General features: G+C 36.5%; 1 long non-coding RNA gene across 1 annotated transcript; it reads right to left on the minus strand.

Moving 5' to 3' along the window:
* Positions 1-2,667: 2,667 nt before the first annotated feature.
* On the minus strand, positions 2,668-15,020 carry LOC143442966 (uncharacterized). Its single transcript, XR_013111592.1, has 4 exons — positions 14,838-15,020; positions 10,958-11,047; positions 6,055-6,115; positions 2,668-5,331 (listed from the first exon to the last, which is right to left on the minus strand). It is a non-coding gene; the product is annotated as an uncharacterized LOC143442966 (long non-coding RNA).
* Positions 15,021-15,890: the final 870 nt, after the last annotated feature.

Below are 15,890 nucleotides of genomic sequence, written 5' to 3' on the forward strand. Positions count from 1 at the left end.
TGAATTCTTGAGTGCCACCTCTCTCTCTCTCTCTCTCTCTCTCTCTCTCTCTCTCTCTCTCTCTCTCTCTCTCTCTCTCTCTTTCTCTGTCACACACACACAGACAGACACATACATACACACCATCAGAAATTGTAGATGTGAGGTCCCAGATCTCTGTTTTAACAAAAATTTAATGGATTTCACACTTTCTGTCACAGTTATATAAAATGCTAACCTTACCTGAATTCTATCATGAAAAACCAAATATGAAAAATAATGTTAGAAATTCAACTACCTTTATAATATAAACTGAGAACTTAAGCCTATTCTTATCTCATGAAACATCACACTGATCTTGATATTGGTGGCCTTATGTTGAATGTGTAAGAGAAAGTCAGCATTTGATGTCTTATCAAGACATAATAGGTTCAATGTAGAGAGATAAACTCTTTGAAGTTCAAAAGTCTGATTTTATCAAACAGGTAGCTTGAGGAAGTATATAAATAATAATAATAATAGAATATTTTATATCAGTGAAGGATTACTGAACTATATACATAATATTCTAATAATTTCTATTTTTGAAAATTTTCATAAACAAATACAATGAAATATATTCATCCCACACATGATAACTCCCATCCAGCACATCCATATCACCCCAGACATATCCCCTTACAAAGTTCAACTTCATGTCTTTTTTTTTCAATTTGAGTAAATGGCCCACTCATCTCAATGAGTACTGTCCATGTGGAAATGAGGGAGTAGCCCTTCATGAGAGCATGAGTAATCTACCAGCAATCACACTCTAAAGAAGAACAGGGGCAGTCTAAAGCAGGGACAGTCTAAAGAAGAATGACTGTCCCTTCTTGAGCAGCAATCAGATGTTTCGTGTTTCCCAGTAAGGGGTGGGGCCTGAAGAACACAGAATCTTGTGCAGATTCTGTGCAGGTAGCAATAGCTACTGGGAGTTCATGAGTACAACAACAATGTCATGTCCAGAAGAGAGCATTTCCTATCAATCTTTCTGCTGTTACACTCTTTCTAACTCTTCTTCTGAAATGACCCCTGAGCCTTGTGATGGAGAGGGTAGACAGACTGGTATTGGTAAAGAGAGTCCCTCTTAGAGCAGGTTACTCAAGTCTCTTATTCTCAGCATTTTGGCCAATTATGAGTCTTTTCACTGAGTGCTGCCTACTGTATAAAAATGATTCTAGTCTAAAGCAGCCCAGTCCTTAGGTCACATATGATCCTCACCATGTTGTTGCAGCTTCTGCCACTGCTGCCAAGAGTTGTAAAACCCCAAAGCTGTGTGGGCCTTGAGTTGAGTCAAATCTCACTCCCTCTCCTTTTAACAGAGGTAAAACTTATTGGGACTTTTAAAACTACTAAAGCCAACGTTACTATACTTAGTTATGATTGTCTGGCTCACATATCAGATTATCCATAAAACATTCATGGTGTCTTGGGGCATGAGAGAAAACAGACTACAGTATGTCTGAGCTCCAGGGCCAAATGTGATCTAACTTGAGTCTTGTGATCAGAAGAACTTGTCTGAGAATGTAAAGATATTACATGGAAGGCACTTCTGGAAATTATCAAAAGGAACACAAATGTCAAGAATTCTCCATTTTATATAAGATTATTTTAGAGTTACTTACCAACAATGTATCTCCATCGAAAATCAACTTTGTACTTGCACTTTTAAATGCTAAATGACCACCCAGAAATCTATGAGAACTGGTTACAATTTTACCTAACTTCAACATTCTCTTTTCCTCTGATTGGGCCCAGCTGGAGAATCCAGGATACTTGTCCCATGTCTAAGACTCTAAACTTAGTCACATCTGCAACATCATTTACAACATAAGGTAACAGGTTCAAAGGTATCATAGATGATAGTGTCAATAACATCATGCAGATTTTCCATTTAAAACACCACTCAAATCTCTCATTTGAATATTAATACAACTAATAATTTTAATAGACAAAATTAAAAGTTTTTAAATGTCTACCCACAAAGAAATGAAGCAAAGTATTATTGTAGATTGTTGCAATGTAATACTTCTCACTGATAAAAAGAACAAGCCACTGATATACATGAAAACATGAATAAACTGGAAAATAATTATGTCTATTGAAAGCAATATGATACACAAAAGCAATGTATTGCAGATATTTATTTAAAAATATGAAAATATAGAAATTAAAGGTATAAACAAAACCCAATTATCTCATTAACATAATTAGCAGCAGTACATAGAACAAGTGAATTTTGAGATGATGGTTACATTCTTTTTCTGGATAACAGTGGTTGTCTCAGAGATGTGCACACATACACATACACAGATACATGTACACATACACATTATATATATAAATGAGTTTATTTTCCACTTGAAAACCCGTGATTAACTCATTAAAATGAATGCTTAACTGAAATGCTAAGTGTTCAATGAAAATATAGGGGTATATGCTTCAACAGAGAGCCTAAGGAAAAAACTTTTTTTTTTACTTTTTTTATTAGATGTTTTATTTACATTTCAGTTGTTATCCACTTACCCCATTTTTCCCCACCCAGGAACCCCCACATCCTATCATCCTATCCCCCCTCCTCCTACATTCTATGAAGATGTGTCCCCCTCACCCCCCCTCCCACATTCCCACCCTCAAATTACCCAACACTGGATGTCTAGCCTTCATGGGACGAAGTATCTCTTCTCCCACCTATGCGCTACAAGGCCATCCTCCCTTACATATACAGTTGGAGCCATGAGTCCCCCTCTATGTGCTCCCAGGCTGGTGGTTTAGACCCTGGAAGTGCATGCTGACAGGAGCCTGATATAGCTGTCTCCTTAGAGGTCTGCAAGAGTCTGACATATTCAGAGGCAGATGCTCACAGCTAACCATTGAGTTGATCATGGGGTTCCCAATGGAGGAGTTAGACAGAAGACTTAAAGAGCTGAAAGGGTTTGCGGCTCCATGAGAGCAACAATACCAACCAACCAGGAAAAAAAACTTTCTAAACAGAACTCCAATAACACAAGGACTTGTTTCAAAATACAACAAATGAGACTAGATTAGATCTGAAATTTTTGCACAACAAAGGAAGGTAGAAAAAACAGTTCCCGGCATGAAGAAATCTTACCTAACATCATGAGGAATGGGATGTATGTGTGTGTGTGTGTGTGTGTGTGTGTGTGTGTGTTTCATGCTTTATGGTTTGCTGGTAATATATTTTATATCAAATATACCTCTATAAAGGTATATTCAAAATAATTTAGTAGAATATAAAGGGACATGTGAAAATCCCATATCTTCTGACTTGAGGAAGGCTCCAAAGCAAGTAAATTATATGAAAATCAGATGGTTCACACACCTCTGGAGAATTTTTAGGCCTTCCTTGTATTTTCCTTAATTTCAAACCAGTGTCCCCATGGGAACTTCTCTATAACCCATTAGCAGAGGAAGTGAGCTTCAAGCTATCCTTATGGATGGATTAGTACAATAAGCCACACCAGCTGGAAGTAAATGCTGCTGAATTATAAGGACATCTAGACGTCTTCAAAAATGATAATTAAGAAAAAAATTTAATTGGAAAGAATTTCTAACAGTCTCAGGAATGGGTTTGCTGTGAGTCACTAGCAGTGGCTAAAAATAAATAGGGAGATTACTGACAAGATGGTTGGGATATAGATATACATGTGTTTTATATGAGCTTTTAAATATTGTATCCTCTGTAAGCTCTAATGTTTTAGAGAGAATGTCTTGCTGAATACATTATTCTGATTTCCTTTCTAGCTATGGTATCACATTTCATAAGGTCAGGTACAAAATGAGTCATTGCCATGAATGAGTACTAAGCAGTGTATATAGTCCCATCACAGATACAGAAAAAGAACATATATTATTATGTAAACGTCACCAGTTGATTCCTGTATCTTTATTCTAAAAATAAAAGAGGTCAATATAAAGCTAATTGGCTATGATACAATGAATGTGAGATATTAATGTTTCAGTATTCGAGTCCATGGAAGTAACTGATTCTCAAAGATTTCTCAAGGTGCACAGCAGATCTTGCTTCTGATTAATTCTTATTGTGCTTCATTCTTGAGAATAGTTGCTCACAAATTTAGAATATGCAGAAAACATTAACATGAATATGGCATGATTATGAAACAAGAGATATTTGGCCCTGTGAAGATACTGTGTGATATAAAAGTCCAAGAAAATATTACTAGATTTTTCTTTAAGGTAAATGTCAGGTTGTGGCTTCATACACTCTATTTGAAAATTGTTGGGTACCGTATTTATGCGGACTTCAACTGAAATAACAAATACACTTTTTTTTTTTTAGATATCTTGACATTTTTCAAATTTTTGTATCAAAGTCAAGGCTCCCTATTTGTTGTTCTTAACAGACCTGTGGCTAGCCAACGTGTCAATAATTTTGTTTGATTTAAATTGAACTTGTTGCAATTTCAATTCCATTGGAAAGTTATGTTATATTAATATACTGTATTAATCAGTTGAGTTTCCCCGTGAAGACCCAAGATTACTTTTTAACTTGCTTAGTTGAAATGTTGAGAATGTTCAATGCAAACATAGGGAAATATACTTCAATAAAGAGATTGATGAAAGAACTTTCTGAAGAGAGCTCCAATAGCACAGGAATGTGCTCCATTATTCAATGAACAAGGCTAGATGTAATATGAAAAGTTTCTGCACAGCAAAGGAAGCTGTCAATAGAAAAACTAGCCCACAACATGGGGACAAATCTGTAGCAGATATTGTCAGAAATGGGGCTAATATATACAACTGACAAAGAACTGCAAAAATATTAAATAGCATACAAACAAAACTTCTAAACAAGTGGCCCTATGAAACTGTTATCAAAAAAAAGAAGATAAAAACAAATGGTCGTAAATATTTTTAAACTATTTAACATCCCTCTTCATCATAGAAATGCAACTAAAAGCTTTTAAAGACACTATGCAGTCAGAATGCTTAACATCGAGAACTCAAGTGATAATAAATAATTGCAAGGGTGTGGGGAAGAAGAAACCTTAGTCACTGGTTGTAGGCATGAAAACTAGTGCAGCCATTAAGAAAATCAGTATGCTTATTTCTCAATAAATTAAAACCAGAACTACCATCAGATAAAGCTACAATACTTCTGGGCAATGTCCCAAAGGACTCTTTCTTCCACCACAGAGACCCTTGGACATCCATGTTTACTGTTGCTCTATTCATAACAGCAAGGAAATGAAACCAATGAGGTGAGATGCCTACCAAGAGATGAATGGACAATGAAAATGTTGTATATATACACAGTGGAGTTTTATTCAGCTGTAAAGAAAAAAAATAAATTATGAACCTTTGAGGGAAATGAAGAGATCTGGAAAGTATAATATTAAGTAAGGTTACCCAAACCCAGAAAGACAAAACAAGCAAACAAACAAAGCAAAACATATCTTTTTCAAATATGCAGATCTTAGCCTATAATTTACAAATGTACATAAAAGTAGGTATTTAAGAGGGTAAAGCCTAAAAAACCTAGAAAAGCAGCATAAGAGAAATGGGGAAAAAGACTCACAACATGACAGAAAGACAGACAGTGAGGAGGAACAAAGGGGAGAATCAGGGGTGGCAGGGTGGTGGAAATGTAGCTGAAAGAGGACCTACAAAACCACACTTTGAAAATCACACTTTGAAAATACTGTAATCATAATCTAATATTTGTTTGAAAATTAAAATATTTTATAGAATAAAAATAAAGGGTTGTATGTAGCGAAGGATGGCCTTGTCGGGCATAGGTGGGAGAGTAGGTTCTTGGTCCCATGAAGGCTGGATGCCCCAGTGTGGGGAAATTCGAGGGCAGGGAGGTGGGAGTGGGTGGGTGGGTCAGTGGGGGCACAAACTCATAGAAGCAGAAGGAGGAAGGGTGGGATAGGGGGTTCCTGGGTGGAGTGGGGGAAATGGGGAAAGAGGATAACATCTGAAATGTAAGTAAAATATCCAATAAAAAAATTAAATAAATAAATAAATAAATAAATAAATGGTTGTAACCACCTTTAGAATGCTTTATCCATATTCCAGGTTTCATCATGAAGTACTGGCACATGTTTTGTTTCTGAAACAATAAAAGATTTCATTAAGTGTCACAAATCAGAAAGTCTTTTCAACATTTGGTGCTGGCTTAGCAATCTTTAAAAATGTAAATGATGCCATAGTCAGCAATAAAGCTCTTCAGAGATTCCTGGAATTCTTGAGAATTTAATCACTTGACTCTTGTGAAATTTCTGGTCCTGGTGATGATTTCTCTCATGGTGCCTATTTTAAGGGTTTTGTGCATGAATTGTCTGGGTTTACTCTGAAACTGTACTACATTAAATGTGTCCCTTACAACTGAGAATAAATATCAGTTCAATGTATTTTCAGTGTGTTGTTTAAACTCTTGATTTAGTTGTGTCTTTCAAGGGCACATACAAAGTCTTTCTTGAGTGACATTGTTGGCCATCAACACAGAGCAAACAAGACCAAATGAACCAGGTTTGTACCATCAAAATTGCCATTCATTAGCAAAACATGTAATTTGAAACACCAGCTATAGTCTCAAATTGCTATTGATAGATTTTTTTACAATTTCTTAAGTTTGGCTAGCAGTAGCTTGATGTGGCAAATCAACTGTAGAAATTTGTATTTGTTTATGGCATATTGTATCTTCCATACTACTCAGATATTGCTTCGTAATCTCACCTTCAGAAAATGGCTTTAATGTTTTACTATTAAGATGCAACTACCTGATTAGCTTTTACAAAAAAATCTGAGTGTTGAAGTTAGGCCTGCCTTCCAGTCCCATGCTCCCAGAAATAAGACTCAGACTCAAAATACATCTACAAATACCTTAGTCATATAGCTTAGAGAACCCAATTATTTTAACCTACATTTTGCCATGTGATTGGTTACCTGTGGTCAGGTACCATGCATTCATCTCCTCACATCTGCCTTGGCAGATCTCCTCATGACTGCCTCTATCCCAGAATACTCTCTCCTTCAGGATGTCCCACCCCCATTTCCTGCTTAAACCGTAGGCCATCAGATTTATTATTGACAAGTCCCACATTCATATCGACAAAAGCTATTCTCTCTACACCTGACTGTTAACTTTAAAAGAAATTTTTCCTTTTTGTTGTTGCTTTTTTTGTTTTTCAGTTCAGCTTTTTGTCTTTTTTACAACCCTTAATACACAGAAAATTTTGTAGATTTCTTTACTATAATGCCCTCAAATTAAACAAATAAAGAGAATATAATTCTATATGTATGTTTACTTTGTGTAATATTGTGACAAGCCTTGTTATATAGAAAGCTCCTGTTTAAGGATTCTGCAATCAAGTTGACAGAGAGAGAGAGAGAGAGAGAGAGAGAGAGAGAGAGAGAGAGAGAGAGAGAGAAAGAACAATTACAATCTTCTAAATTTATGATATTGCCTCAGTAAGCATGCATAGTTATCTTGGGCCATATATCGCTTGCATTCTCTGTGTTAGACACTCCAGATCTTAAAAAAAATGCTCCTCTCAAGTATTGAAATATAGTACATGTGGATTATGTAGGCTGTGTTTCATTTGTCTCTTGAGATCCAATGCATGCTCTTCTCCTGATCTGCCTCCCAGACTGAAACCATGAACTTCAGTAACCTCTAGCTGCAGAAATTCAGTGAAGACCTGGTATCAGCTAAGGGCCAGAAGGCAAAAGGAACTTTGCTACAACATTTACTCCTCCAGTTTTCTCACAGTAAGGTCATAGATTGTCATGAGAGTTGAAGGAGACAGAAAGCACAATGACTAGAAAGCATTCAGGAGACTGCTAGGTAGTGCAGCAGTGTTTCCTTATTTTCTCTTTATAGAAAAGAAATTGGCTTTTATGTAAATGACTTAAACTTTTCAGTATCCTAAGAAAAAACATATGGTCCACTTAAAAGAGACTTAGCTGTGATGCAGTGAAAGGAAAATTTGCAATATGTGGGCAGAGATAAGAAAACCAATAGGGACCAGGAAGTAGTGACATGCTGGCAGTAATAGAAAGTCATGATTAAATCCTGGGCACAAGAGGCACAGTACTACATAAACCCCACTAAGTCACAAAAACTGACTCCAGTTAAGGGTGATGATCGAACCCTTTTCTGCCACATGGATCATTGAAGAGAATAGGTACATTACTGCCTCTATTCATCTATCTATCTATCTATCTATCTATCTATCTATCTATCATCTATCTATCTATCATCTATATCTATCTGTATATTTATCTATATCTATCTATCTTTGCACTATACCCTTTCTAACTATCATTACCTATCTTTTTATCTATCTATCAATATCTATGCACTTATTATCTATCATCTATTTATCCACCAATGCATCATCTATCTACATACCTACCTACGATTATTCTTCCCGTTTTCTTCCTATTTTCTGCTGTTCTTCAAACTTGATATAAACCTAGCACATAAACAACTAAGAAATCAAATACTGATGTCTATCTATCAAAGTAAGAATTCCAGGACAGAGAGCAGGTCCAAGAGAGGAGAAAAGAGATATTTAAATGTTTGGTTTGGAGGCAGTACAGGATGAGGTGGCTGAAGAAATGCCTTATTAAGAAAGTGTGTTGACACTGAAGTTTGAAGACCTGTGTCCATTTTCCCAACACACACATAAAAACTTGAGCAAAACACTGTGTGTCAGTAGCTCCAGCAGCAGCCGGTGAGGAGGAGAGGAGGATCTGTAGTGAGGATCGGCTGGTCTATGCCATCAATGAGATACAGATTCAGTAAGAAATATTTTCTTAAATAGTGAGGTGTTGTTGAACTGGTGACATGACTCGGCAGGTAAGAGTGCCTTCTGTTATCACATAGGATCCTGGTTAGATTCCAAGTACCCATGTGAAAGTTGCCTGTAATTCTACCTCCAGGATATCTGAGACTCATTTCTGGCTTTTGTGTACCCCTGAAACTATGTGCACATACCCAGATAAGAGTCACATATATTTCAAATAAAAGTAAAATATCTGAAAATAGAAGGCAGAGAGTGATTGAGGAAGACACCCAGTGTTAATCTCTGCTCCATACATATGCACATGCGCACTTGCATGAATAAACAAACACCAGGAAATAATTTTTCATATGCTGGTTTGATGAGCATTGAAGGCAAAATACTGAATGGAATGACAGAAATAAATTTAACAATTTAGAAAAGAATGTTTTGAAAAAAAAAGATAATAGCAAAGCAAAAGCATTAACAAGAATTCTGTGATTTGTAGAACAGTTCCAAGCTGCTGGATTGAAAGGCACATCTTTGATTCCTATTTCTGCTTGATCCCCCAGTACATGTCATCTTTTAACTTTCACAAAAAACATAGTAATATTGATGTGGATCACATTGTATCTCTGCAGTGACATCTTTGAAAAAAAGTAACTGCTATAAATAGTTTCATTTCTAACAAAAAATATATTTAAATTTTATGGAAACAGAGCAAGTCTTCCAAATGTTGTCTCACCATCAATAGTCATATGATGTAGCCAATTGGGAAAAATACAATTATACTAAAGTGCCTTTTTGATTTATTCAGTTATTTTTCTTGCAGTTAGTGAGATAACTTAGCTAAATAAGACAATAAAAAACAAACAAATGCAAATATTGAGAAGTACAGTTGCTGACAATATTCTTTAACTTTTGATACTATGCTTCAGACATCTAATATAAATAATAGAGATTAATAAGGTAAGCTTGTATTTTTAAATGGATTTTACTTTTTAAAAATGTATAGAGTCTTAATACATAACTATATAGTTTGGAGGAAAGAGAGGGTGTTTTTTTTGCTATTAAACACCAAGGGGTGAGGCAGATTGAATTAATGCATCAGGGTTTCAAGTCTGTATAGGAGGTGCTGATACTAAGGTCTAGTTCCTTAATTGGTTCTTGATTTTGTCAATAAAGAAGGCCAGGAACCAACTGCTGGGCCCCAGGTATAGGTGGGACTTCTGGGCCCCAGGAGGAAAAAGCAGATGCAAAAAAAGAAAGAAGGGCTTTTCTGCCATGCTTTGGAATGAGAAGCACACAGTAATCATGTATAATCTCAAGGCAGCCAGGGCCTGAGGATCCATTGGTGTGTTGTGGGAGATGTTTGACACAGCTGATTGGAACAGGCCACTGACTTTGGGGCAGAAGAAGAGACAGAGATGGTGGTTTCCAAGATGGAGGTATCTGTGCCCAGCAATTGTGTCATGAAAAACTGAGTGTGTGTCCTTTATCCTCAGATCAAAGAGTCTCAGGTGGAGATGGTAACTCGACCCCCTCCAGGAGCAAGGATTTCAGGAGTGAGCTGGTGGAGCAGTTGATCCCTTAGAAAAGGCTGGTAGGAAAGAAAAGCCTGGCCAGTGTTGGCAGTGCTGATCCAGCTGAGCTGGGTAGAAAAAAGGGACCCGGGAGTGAACCTGTAGAGCAGCAACCCCTGGGAAAAGCGTAGTGTGTATTTCAAAGTACACGCAACTAAGTCTTCCTTATTTTCCTGGTTATCAATGGAGGCTATTTGTAGCTCTTATATCTACCAGCTGGATCTTGGTAAGATCGTGAGCAAAGAAATTCTAAAAAGAAATAAAGTCATATATGTCATAATAAAAGACAATTATACTTAAATTCATGTACACTAAGTTGCTAACTTGCCATTCTACAAGACAAATCTTTCTTCATTGGAAGCGATATTCATCCTTATGCTTCTGATTTTATAAAAGAGGAAGAACAATGGGATCCGAATCCCATTCTAATACATATAATACATATAATACTACATATAATACTACATATAATACATATAATACTAATAAACAAAATGGTAATTTTATTTCTTTTTGTGGCTGAAGAAAATTACTTTTTCTATAAATACCACATTTTCTTTCCCCATTCATCTGTTGACGTACCTCAAAGCTGATTCTGTTACATATATTGTGATTCTTGCCATGAGATTATGGATATGCAGACACTTCCATGTCCTCTTATTCTAATACCATCTAGAATGAGATAAATAAATTATTTAAGTGCTTTCAATTTTAAATCATAGTATTTCAATTACAGAATGTCAAAATAAAGACTAAACATCACTTAAAGACTAATTTCTAATCTGGGATATTTATTTCAACTTAGTAAAAATTATAAAACATATATTCCTTATTAGACAGTAAATATTGCTTGAGAAAATACGTTAAGAGTGCTAAGTTGAGATGGGGTGAGCTTACATCGGATAATCCTATGTGTAAACTTGACTGAGTTATGGGATGATCAGATTTGTTAAGTATTATTTCTAGAGCTGTCAAAGAGCGTATTTCTGGAAAAAGTAAACATGTAGTCTAATAGATTCCAGTTATATTGGGAATCTTCCAAGTCAATGAATAATAGACAGCAACAAAATTATGGAGAACAGGTGGTTGAATTTTCCTAATTTCTTGAGCTGGAACATTAATTATGTAGCTCCATTTGTCCGTGCTTCCAGACTATTAGAGCTAATATTAATATTAAAAACAGGAATTCATTAATGAAAATTCATCAATGCTGAAATGTCCAAGAATGTATTTGAATCTCACATCTAACCCAAAACAGGAAAAGCTTTAGTCATTGAAAACAAAACTATTTTCTGATCATTTAATTTCAATAATAAGTTACATCAAATATAATGTGTGGCCAATACTAGAAACAGTGTACAAACCAGTTAAACATGTATTATTGAACAAATAAATAATTGAAAGGAGTTGAAACAAGAAAAAGCCTGATTTAAAAAACACATCAATAAATAAATACAAAACTAAAACAAATTTGAAGAATGGTAAATAAAGCCAATATCTAATCTTCTAGTTAATGATTACACAACATACAGTCAATACAATCAAGTAAAAATTGAAATTATTAAAACTTAGAAATAAGAAAAATATACAGTACCTCAAACAGGTAAGATTTATTTTTAAAATTACAGTAGCCACATGGTTCACTCTGCCACATTCAATAAACTCAGTAAAATGAATATTTTTACGTAAAAAAAAAATCACCATTCCCAAAGAAGACTTCAGATGAGGTACAAAATTTGAATAAAGCAGTAACTTTAAGAAATGGAATTACTCATAGAGGGGCTATTTTTTTTAAGGATATGAAGCTCTGATGGCTTCGAAAGAACTCTTCACTAAGAGAATTGTGCTGTTTGAACACTTATAAAGCATGGGAGAAATGGAAACTGTCATACTCCGTATTATTAGATTAGCTTGCAGTTCTCTCTATATACTCCCACACACTCAGTCCTAAACTATTAGAGTCTGTAATTCATTGCCACAAGAATCTGTTAAGCCCGGTCACCCTTCTCTTTTACAAATGTCATTGAAGAGACTAAATGAAGTGCTTTTGTAGTGGAGGTCAGCTCCCTCTTGAAAGGTAAAATGCAGAATATCCTCCATACTGGTGACACAGGAGAGAGTTCAACCTTCTAAAACATCAGAGACCTGGACAACCTGCTCTGGGCTGGTCTAAGAAACACCAAAACTTTTCAAGAAAAATGGCAACCTGGACAGCTATGACTGAGCCGTGGTGCTTGGCCTCTTGTGAGAACTACAGATACTACAGATGAGAGGTTACAAGCAACAGGGTAGGATTTTCTAAGACTCTAGACATTTTATTGTATCCTTAGGAATAGGAAAGAGACTCAAGAATAATTGGCATTGAATTTCCTTCCAACCTAGAAGGCAGCATAGATAAAGATGGAATTAAATTGATTTGAAGAAAAGAAGATGGTGATATTTCTTTCACAATTGGGCTTGTGTATCAAGATTAACATTCCCTACATACAGATTTAAAATAAAATGTCCTTCTGGTAGATTATATCCAGGAAAATAAATAAATTAAGCATGGTTAATTCCACAAATGTAAGGATGGTTAAATATTCAGAAAACTTCTTACAACCTTCCTCATAATTGACACACACACATATGAGCTCTTATCTCATATATATAATTTAAATGTATTTGAAAAATTTAATATTGGTGATTTTTTAAATGCATTTAATTTAAATTCTCTACTAAAATTAAAAATAAGTATATGCTTCACTACTAAGTATTTTCATTACAATTACTATGTTTTTCTCTCAGAACCATCCTATCAGTGTTATACCTGAAAATTTATATTGCAATGATAAGTAAATGAATGCAGAATCAAACAGGTTGTTAGCTAATAAAATTCAAGTGTAGGCTGAATGTTTTGTTGCCTTCTAAAATTAAACAACACAAAACAAAAACAAACAGAGAAACAAACACAGTAAATGATAGAACAAAAATATGTCAGGTTTACTTTACTCTGAGCCCAGTGTTTTTTTTATCTAAATTTATCTCTCTTGTTAAGTTATTCATTCTTGACAATAATCTTGTGTTGCTGCTTACTTTTATGTTTCAGTGGCGTTGGTGTGATATTGCAATTATATAATACTCAATGTTTTGCAAAAGAATCCTGAAAAACTAACATTTTAAATAAATCTTGTGATCAGGTGTTGTGGGCCCCTAAGGGCATAGGAACTCCACAGGAAGACCAACAGTGTCAACCAACCTGAACCCTTGGGCCTCTCAGAGTCTGAATCACCTGCTGAATTAAATTTTAATAAAAAAAACATGGTAGTGGGTTCACTACCTGCCTCAGTGTTTAAGTTCTCATATGAAAGACACACACACAGCCTGTATATGTTAATATAGTCTATGTAACACATGAGCTGGGGCACTTCCTAACCCCTATGTGGTTAACCCATCTCTAGCCGATAAATTATCACTTATGAAATTCTATATTCTACCTTGGCTGTCTTGGACACACTTGGGCAGCCCTCTGGGCCACATTCTTCTGACGTGGTGGCTATGCCTACCTGTCCTGCACTCTTCTTATGCATTGTGTCTCCCCTCCTCCCCTCCTCACTCTCTCAGCATGGTGGTTCTCCTTCTCCCCCCTCTCTCTCCATCCCAAGCCTGGGAATCCTGAAAGTCCCGCCTCTGTCTCCTCTGCCCAGCCATTGGCTACTGTCTTTATTTACCAATCCCACAATGCTTCCCTCCTCCCCTTCTGGTATCAGGGTCTCTCAGTGTCTTAGTGATGACATGTGGACTCTCTCGTAAAAACAATTTTGGGGACCTAATTTAACTATCAGAATGCAAGCAGCATTAGGTCAAACTACTACAACCACTGACCAAAGAACATACATGGCCTGAACCTAGGCCTCTCTGCTCATGTGTAGCAGATGTGCAGATCAACCTTTCTGTGGGTCCTGAACAACTAGAACAGGGGCTATCCTAAAAGCTGTGGTCTGTATGTAGTATATGATCTACTAGCCGGGCTGCCTTGTCTGTCCTCAGTGGGAGGGGAAGCACCTAGCCTTACAAAGAGTTAAAGTGTCAGGGTGGGAGGAATACCCAGGGCAGCCCCCACCTACTCAGAGTAGAAGGGGAGGAGGGAAACATTGTGGCAGGGGGTAACTAGGAGGGGGCAGTGAGTGGAATGTAAAGTGAATAAGTTTTTACATTTTTAAATTAAATTAAAAAGAAAAAAAAAAGATAGTTCAGTACCATACATGCCACAGGAACCAGACAGAAACCCTGTTTCCGTATTGCAATACATTTAAGCCTGAGGTCCAGAATGATGATCTGCTCAATACCCAACCACTCCTGTCAGTGAGAAAATAATACTGGGATCCCCAAAGTCACCTGGTTCAATTCTCACTACTGCCTTTGAGAGATCAATAGGAGCTAATAGTGAGCATCCAACATCCAACCCTTAGAAGCTACTTACTAGAGATTGCTGGGTTCAATCCCATGGCTGGCATGAGCCACTTGAATCCACAGGAGTATCCTTCCTGATACTGATGTGTCATGAGATAAAGATGAACACTGAACAAGGGACTTGGTGATCATTAGAGAAGTTGTAACTCCAGGAGCTGCTGGGGTACCGTTTCACAACACGTCATCTGATGTTCTCCGTGAATAACTATCTCAAAAGAAAGAAGCATGACATGAATGTCAGAATGTGGGGACAACCTGATTTCTGAGGATCTCACTTTTTAGTCACTGATGAGTCTCTTATAGATAGCAGTCAAGGTTTAGCCAGAAAAGCAGAATCAATATGTTAATTGACACACACGAAGGGGTTTATTACAATGCATATCCTAACTCAATTTGAGGGACTGTCTAAAAATTCTCCATGTGTCTGTTTCCACAACGCTTGCTAGAGGCCAGAGCAGACAATCAAAAATGAAAAATCTTCAGCAGGCTGCACGACCCTTAAGTCCAGGCTGGAATCCCACAGAGACAATCTGCCACCCATGTTGGCTCTTGTGATCATTAAGGGGGGAAAGCCCACTGTGGAAAAGCTCGGGCTCTACTTCAGGATGCTGCACATGGTAAGTCAGTGAAATTGGAGACCTGATAATTAAAGTGAGAAACTCTAGAACCAGGTTTGCCTAATGCCACCAAGATGAAACAGCTGTCACAAGCTCTGTCTTCTTCTCCCCTCTGGCTCTGGAGACATTGATCCTTGTATCCCACCTTGAAACATATCCAAAACAAAATGACATTTGAGGAAATATAACTCACCGTAACCACACTGATACAACTTAACAACATCACATGCATACTACACTTTATGTACACATAAAAGGAACACCTATACATTTTAATAGTAAAGAATCATATTACAAATGGAAAGCAGAGAGAATAATTAAGACCAGAATAATTGAGGACTTACATATGCATTATCATTTAATTTACCACAAAACATATTCAAATAAGTTCTGTGAAATGCCTTCCAAATCATGATGACAACAAGGATGCAGGATGTGTCTGGTAG

This window comes from Arvicanthis niloticus, chromosome 7 (genome assembly GCF_011762505.2).
Source record: "Arvicanthis niloticus isolate mArvNil1 chromosome 7, mArvNil1.pat.X, whole genome shotgun sequence".
Classification (NCBI taxonomy): domain Eukaryota; kingdom Metazoa; phylum Chordata; class Mammalia; order Rodentia; family Muridae; genus Arvicanthis; species Arvicanthis niloticus.